Source organism: Notamacropus eugenii, chromosome 6 (genome assembly GCF_028372415.1).
Source record: "Notamacropus eugenii isolate mMacEug1 chromosome 6, mMacEug1.pri_v2, whole genome shotgun sequence".
Taxonomy (NCBI): Eukaryota; Metazoa; Chordata; class Mammalia; order Diprotodontia; family Macropodidae; genus Notamacropus; species Notamacropus eugenii.
In genome coordinates this window covers 146,719,036-146,727,187 of record NC_092877.1, presented here as the reverse complement: position 1 = coordinate 146,727,187, position 8,152 = coordinate 146,719,036, and the positions used below count along the sequence as shown (strand labels likewise).

At 39.0% G+C, this 8,152-nt stretch overlaps 1 pseudogene; it reads right to left on the bottom strand.

Annotated features, from left to right (window-relative positions):
- Positions 1-6,256: 6,256 nt before the first annotated feature.
- On the bottom strand, positions 6,257-6,610 carry LOC140512158 (NADH dehydrogenase [ubiquinone] iron-sulfur protein 6, mitochondrial pseudogene; annotated as a pseudogene).
- Positions 6,611-8,152: the final 1,542 nt, after the last annotated feature.

The window sequence follows — 8,152 nt, the reverse complement described above, 5'->3', positions numbered from 1 at the left end:
GATGACCCGTGAGGCATATTCCCCATGGCCTGATGCAAATTACGGTAGCCATGTCATAAATATTTCTGGAATGAGGTTTATAATGGGAACACCACCAGATCCTTCATTACAGAAGCACTGCGGGGGGCCATTAGGATATTTTATAGAACCGCCAGCTCAGGCCTAACAGCAAATGGCAAAGATCAAGATGCACAATTGACAGTAAAAGGGAAACAAAACAAAAACCCAATCAGCGACAATGAAGACGTCATTAAAAATAGAAAGGCAATGAAAATGCCTATAGCGGTTTTTCCATTAGCTGTGACCTTGGGCTCCAGGCACAAGCTCCTTGTTTCATTATCTGCCTTAGAAAAAATGCCGCACTCTTTTGTCAGTCTAGTCTCAGATATTCTGAGTTTGATCACTCGGAAGAGAGAGAGGAAGCCGAGGGGATGGAGTCAAAAGCCAGCTGTCAAAAAACAATTTACCATTCTCCATTTGGAGCTTTCCCTCTGTGCTCTTCATTATTGCCTCACAGGGAACCCACTGTAGGATGACAGTAAGAGAAAAATGAAAGAGAGTCCTCTTTGGCTGTGTTGACTGCTCATCTCTGCCCAGCGTGGTTACTTGTATTAATGTTTAGGAGGACGTAGCATTCTGCAGAGGCTTTCTCCATCAGGGGAAAATACTGCTGAACACACTAACTGTGGAGTTAGAATCTCAGAGGCTAGTTCTTTGTACATACTACGATGGCACTGGGGACACTCCTTCAAAATAGGGCTCCCGCCTATCTTTTCAGGCCCAGTATGCCTTATGTCCCATAACTCACTCTATTTTGCAGTCAACTTAGCCAACTGACCATCCCCAGGAGGCAATACTCCATCCTCAATTGCTGAAACGCTTTCCCCCCTTTACCTTTTTCTTCTGGATCCTCTACTTCCCTTTCAAACTTCAGCTAATATGCCATCTCCCACAATAGACATGTATTATTAGCACACACCCCCTTCTCCCCATTACTTTGGACCAACTGTCTCTAGAGGGCTGAACCTAGAGTCAGAAAGACTTCCTAGCTGTGGGATGCTGGGAAAGTCATTTAACCTCTTTGTCTGAAAAATGAAGGTTTTTCAGTTTCTTCATCTGAAAAATGGGAATAATAACTAAGGGCAAACTGAAAATTCAGTTTCTTCATTTGAGAAATGAGAATAATAATGGCATCTTCTTCACAAGGTTTGTTGAGAGGATCAAATGAGGTAAAATTTGTGAAGTCTTTTGTAAACTATTTAGGTGCCCAGGTATTATTACTTCACATTTATTTTGTACTCATCTGTGTACATGTTGAATCCAGCCACTGATCGCTGCTAAATGTTTAACAACAGACTCTTCAGAATAAAAAAAAATGTATTCAGAATGATACACTTTTAAGTTTAATCTTCATTATTAGCATTTTCTGTAATCAGTTTCTTAAGTCTAGACAATCAACACAGTAGTAAATGAAGTCCTGATTTGTAGCATTTGCAGATCCCTGAGGTATAATTTTGCACATTGAAGGTTTAACTATCTGCTTTCCTGGATTAATGCAAGCTGGCTCCAGCAAGCCACTGCTTCTAGACAAGTAGAAGGTAAGCCCTTTGAAGGAAAGATTATTTAAATTTTTTTTTGCCTTTATTTCTAGCACCTTTCATAGGACATGGCACTCAGTAGGAACTTAATGTTTACTTAATATGTTTCAATTAAAATAAGTTGAAGGTGAATTATAAGCAATTTAGAAGGAACAGCCTTAGAAAAAAGAAACTCAATGGATATGTCACCTCAGTTGTTTGGTTGGTTGTCCTTTCCTCTCAAAATGACATCACCATGATAAACTCAAGTTTCAATGTGTCCGACTGTGGCTGATCAGACCAATACGAGCTCGGAATGCTCTACCACAGGTTGGGCACAGATAGTCTGTGTGAACATTTGGGGTGGTTACTCCAAATTTGCATATCCTACATTTCTTTTGTGCTGTTTCAATTCTGCTTTGCTCATAAAACACAGCACCTTTTCTGATGTGGGCATGCCATACTGAGCGGTGCTGTGTCAGTGTCTCCCATGTCGCACAATCAAATCCAAGTTCTTCAGAGAGACCTTGAGAGTATCCTTGTATTGGTCTTCTGAACACCATGTGATCTCCTGCCCCATGTGAGTTCTCCATAAATCTATCCACAGATGAATTTGGAATCAGTGGACTCTGAGAACCACTGATTTAGATTATATAGACAGCCTCAAAATCAATTTCCTATATTTTATTCGATTCTCAGGACCAAACACTGTCTCATATTAGAACAGATTTAGAATTAGAAGGAACCTCACATACTCTCTGTTCTAACCTCTTAATGTTACTGATAAGGAAACTGAAGGCCAGGGACATTAACTTGTCCAAGGTCACATGGGTAGTAAGTATCAGAGGCAGGTTTTGAGCCCAGGTTCTTAGATTCGAGGGCTACTTGGAGGTCTACCCTCCAGGAGTGCCATATAGCCTGCCTCACCTTCCAGCACTTACTAATTCTGTGACCAAAAACAAGAGGTAATTTCTGTAAGCATCAATTTCCTCATCTGTAAAATGAAGGTAATAATGCTTATGCTACATCTGGGGTTTGTTGTGAGGAAACTCCTAAAAAATCTTGGAGCTGTAGATAAATATGAGCTCTAACTTAGGTTATAAAACACTTTTGCCTAAAATAGCTGGATGATTTTGTGATCCTATCATCCAATTTTAAAAGTTTTTTCCCCCTTTAATTCCTTAGAGAATTGCTTCAATCTTTCCCCTTTGCTTTGCACTGTCCTTATATTGTCTTTGTGTAGGGGGATGAAATAATTGTGCCCATAAATCTGGTATTTTTTTTCAGCTTTTGGAGATCTTCTGATGAAAAGACTGGTAATTCCATTCCCGTTAAAATGACTAAGTGGAATTGTATTGGCAAGATTCTGCCACAGCTTAAGGGATTAGGAAGAAAGGTAATGCATCTTAATGCAAAGAGAGGATTTTATTTTTCTAGGTCTGCTTCCTATTAGTATGTACATAATCCGACAGCTCTAGTCTCAGAAACAAAACAAGGAGGTGAAGGGGTGTGTGTGTGTGTGTGTGTATGTGTGTGTGTGTGTATGTGTGTGTGTGTGTGTGTGTGTGTGTGTGTGTGTGTGTGTGGAGAATCATTAGTTGAAATTACTCAGGATTTAACTCTTAATCTAGCAAATGATCCCTTGACCACTTCTCCCAAGCAATGTCTGACAGGTGACAGTTGTAAGACCTAGACAGGTGACCCCAAATTAGGGAATCTGTTAAAGCTAATGGGACATGATTTGTCCCCAAACTCCCTTTCCAGTCTTATCTCCAACCTCAACTTTACTCGAACCACCTCAAGCCGTGAATGAATCACATTGTGCTAGTCAATTCATTTCAATTTGCATTTATTAATTGTAAATTAATACAATTATATTAGTTCTCATGCATTTGGATATTCCCCTCTGTGTACTTCATTATTACCTCCCAGGGAACCCACTGTGGGATGTCAGCTAGAGAAAAATTGAATAGAGTCCTCTTTGGTTGTATTGACTGTTTGTATCTGCCCAGCATGGTTACCTGTATTAATGTTTATAGGGGCATAACATTCTCCATAACTTTTTTCAATGGAAACACCATGGAGCATGCTCAGATCTCTTGCTTTCAAGTTAAACTTTCAATATACCCCATGAATCAGAATCTCAGAGAATGGTTCCTTGGCCATTGGAGATAGATGATTGGAGCTGAAAGAAACTTCAGACACCACCCAGTGAAACTGCTTCCTTCTATGACGCCTAACACATAGTAGATATGTAATAAGTATTTGTTGAATGAATGAATGAGCTTGACAATAATCTCTAAGTGGGCAGTGACAATGTTTTACAAATGCTTTCCCTTTGCACATGGTAGGCACTTAATTTTTTTCTAAATTGAATTATAAATCAAGAACCCATTCCAGCATAGCTGACCTAGGCCATATAAGTGGGGCAGTTAATTAAAAGCATCTGACTGGGTAGAAATTGTTACAGGTAGAGAAGCCTCTGAAAAGGGAATCTTGACGGATGGAAGATGATCTGAAGTTTTGACTATTTTTCTTGGCAGAACCTTTGTGACCATGGGCAGCAAATCACTTTCATTCCTTGAGTATCAATGTCCATTTCTGTAAAATGAGGAAGTTGAACTAGATAACTTCTAGGAGACATACAGTGTACTGAAGCAAAATTAGTTCTGAATTGGGAGTCAAAAGACCAGGCTTCATTGCCCAGCTATGCTAATGACAGCATTTGAGATCTTGAGTAAATCATTGAATCACTCTGAGATTCATACTCCTTATCTGTAAAACAAATAGGGGTTAGCCTAGGACAGAGGTTCTTGACCTGGGCTCTATGATCTTGTGTGTCTGTTTTTTAAATAAATATTCTGATAACAGCATTTCAATAACTGATTTCCTTTTTAATCCTATTTATTTGATTTTATGAATTTAAAGACATTAATCTGGGAAAAGGTCTATTTAGATTAAGAATCTCTGGGCTACAGAGGGCTATAAAACTGCGTAAACCCTTTGATCCTGAAATACCACTACTAGGTCTGTATCCCAAAGAGATCATAAAAATGGGAACGTACAAAAATATTTATAGCAGCTCTTTTGGTGGTTACCAAGAACTGGAAATTGAAGGGATGCCCATCAGTTGAGGAATGGTTGAACAAGTAGTGATATATGAAAGTAATGGAATACTATTGTTTCATAAGAAATGATGAGCAGGTAGATTTCAGAAAACCCCAAAAGATGTACATGAACTGATGCTGAGTGAAGTGAGCAGAACCAGGAGAACTCTGTACACAGTAACAGTAACATTGTACAATGACTGACTTTGTTAGAGTTAGCAGTGCAATAATCTAAGGCAGTTCCAAAAACTCATGCTGGAAAATTCAGAGAAAAGACTATGGAGTCTAAAAGCACATCGAAGTATACTATTTTCTCTCTTTTTTGATTTTTTTTCTTTCTTTTGGTTTTCCCCTTTTGCTCTGATTCTTTTTAAAAACATGACTAATGTGGAAATGTGTTTAATATCATTGTATATGTATAGCCTATGTCAGATTGCATGTCATCTTGGGGAGGTTGGAGGGGAGGGAGGGGAAAAAGTTTAGAACTCAAAATCTTATAAAAATTAATGTTGCAAACTAAAAATAAATAAATACAAAAATAATCTCTGGGCTAGATGATAGCCAAGGTCCCTTCCAGTTCTAAAACTATGAGCCTCTGTGTTATCTGAATAGATATTATCATGTTTTGCACTTGGCAATCTCAGGCATATGATGTCAGGAATTTTGTTGGAGGAGTTGGCTGTATCTGTCCTCTCCCTGTGGTGCAACTGAATTTTTTGGATGACTTATATTAATATCTTTATTATTTTAACAAGCAGATTTATAATCAGAAAAAGTAATTTTGTATTTTATTTGCTTAAAATAGCAGAAAACAACCACACCTACTGCTGCCTCCAATCCCATATACAACACAGTTCTTGAGGTTTGCCTGTTTAAAATTCCAGTCATTGTTCAATCCTGGTGCCAAGTTCTGTCCTTTGTTTCAGGATCATCCACTTTCCTAATTCCTTCTGTCAAATTGTTATACAGTGATGGTTTTTGTTTCTCCTACTCTCTCTATCCTATGATTGTGCCACCCCATGATCTTATGATTCTCTAAGTTGACCAGCTGCTTAACTGTTCTAAGAGACAGTTATCATAGCTGGTTTCTCCCTTCCTGGCTACCAGCAACAAATTTCAGTCACTTTCCAGCCTCCATGACTTGAGTTTATCCCCCACAAAGAAGAAAGACATTTCCTCTGCCTCCTTCATCATAAAGGACCTGAAAAGGTGCTTAGACAGTGACTTGCAATGGGCTAGGCTAGAATAGGGGTAAGAATGTTAAAAATGTAGCAAATACTTGTCTTCTCTCTGTCCCAACAAATTAAACTTTTCTGGTTTTGTGACCCCCATCTGATCAAAGTTTCATTACTTTCCTATGGCCTACTTTTCCCTATTTTCAAGTTTCTCACAATTTGATTAGAGGATTGAACCAGGTAAATTTTTTTTTATACTCAACAATTACATTTTATTCATAGAATATTTGTAAAAACAAAGCTTCTTTTTTGATTCTTAAATAAGCATTTTTTTTAAAAAAACACTAAAATCCTTACATGCAGAGAATTGTAGAAGCCCCAAAGAACAGAACTGGTTTCAGTGGTAGTGGTGGTATTTAAACCGAAGTCCACAATACCCACGAGTCCCAGTTTTGGTCTCTTTGTCCAAGTTTCTGTACACTTTTGGATGACCCAGAGCTCCTCCTCCATTATCACATGATACCACTCGACTTTCTACTTTACTCACTGGTTTCTCTGCAATCAAATGAATTGCAAAATTTTCATTTACCTCTTTCTGGTGAGCAACAGAGAGAATTCTTCTGCAGTCTTCCTCATCATAAACCTGGCCCATGTGGGTAATCTCCTCTGTGGGTGATATCTTCACTCCAAAACACCTGACAGCCACAGGGAGGCCAAGGCTGCTCCCCAGAAAGCCACCAAAGGTCAGCATCCCTCCACCATGGTCTTCCCAAGGAATCAAACCAGAACATTTTTAGGACACATTCAGTATGGAGTAGTAGGAGGTTTCTGAAGTAGATTTTTCCAAACTTCTCATTTTACTCCCCCCCCTCCATGAATTGTACCTTCCCTCTACTCTGTTCCTCAAACAGGTCATGTACTTTCCAGCTTCCATGACTTTGTTCATGCTTTTTCCTGTGTCTAGATTGTCCTTAATCTCTCTTTTTACATTAAAATATCACCTCTTCTAGGGAAGATGGAAGGAAGGAAGGAAGGAAGGAAGGAAGGAAGGACAAACTGAATTTTGTCCCTTTGCAGCTTCTACCATTGCTACTGGTCCTACCCTCTAGATCCAAACAGAAAAAGCTTCATCTCCCTTTCACACAACAGTCTTTCATTTCTTACTAGGAAAGAAACATGTAAATATGTTTTTCATTATTGCAATTATTACTTCAGCACTGTTTCAGGTAAGATGTGTGGTAAACAAGATGGGGAGGACCATGCATTGGTTTTACCATTTATAAGGGGCAGAGCAGCCTCATTTGGATGGAACAGATCATCCTTGAGATACAATATGCTCACACGAACCACAGATCATTTAGTGTTTAATACTGGCAAATGAGAGAAACTGCTTATTCAAAAGGGAACAAAGTCATGATAAAATGCTTCATGGATAGCTCATAATCCTACACCTTTATCTCCCTAGTTGAGGCGCTGACAAAGAGCCATAGATGAAAATAGAATAAAAGACAACTTTCATTTCATCCCACAATTAATGCAAGATCTGATAAAGAGTGGTGTGTTACATCACGACTACCACTATAACCATCCTCCTCCTGAGCCATGGAGAAGTTCCTGATGGATGTGAAAACTCTATAAAACATTATGGTTAAAAAATCACAAAGAAAGTATGGAAGAAGCAACATCATCAAAAGAAGGTTTGAACATAACAAAGGACTGGTCATCCAATGAAAGTGTGATGGTGTGTGATGTCCAGAGACTATGTAGAAGTCTCACTATGGCCATTTTATGAAAGAACATGTAAAAGAGTCACACTTTGTTGTTACGGTTCAGTCATTCAGTTGTGTCAGTCTTCATGACCCCATGGACCACAGCACACCAGACCCATCTATCCTTTACTGTCTCTCAAAGTCTGTCCAAGTTCATTTTCTTTGTTTCTGTGACACTATCTATCCACCTCATCCTCTGCATCCCTTCATAAGTAATACATTTTGCACTTAGGGAAGGAGGTAGCAAATCCACCATCTGTTGATGAGCAGAGTAGAGGAGGAAATCTTGAGGATGTTATTGCAAAGTAAGAAGGAGAAATTCACCCCTATGGATGATAATTTGAAACTTCTAGTCCAGGGGGAACCTGAGGCTTCAAGGCTACATGGGACCTTCTAGGTCGTTGGGTGCAGCCTTTTAACTGAGTCCAAGTTTTGCAAAACAAATTCTTTTATTAAGGGGATTTGTTCTGTGAAGTTTGGATTCAGTCAAAGGGCTGCACTTGAGGACTTAGAGGGCCACATGT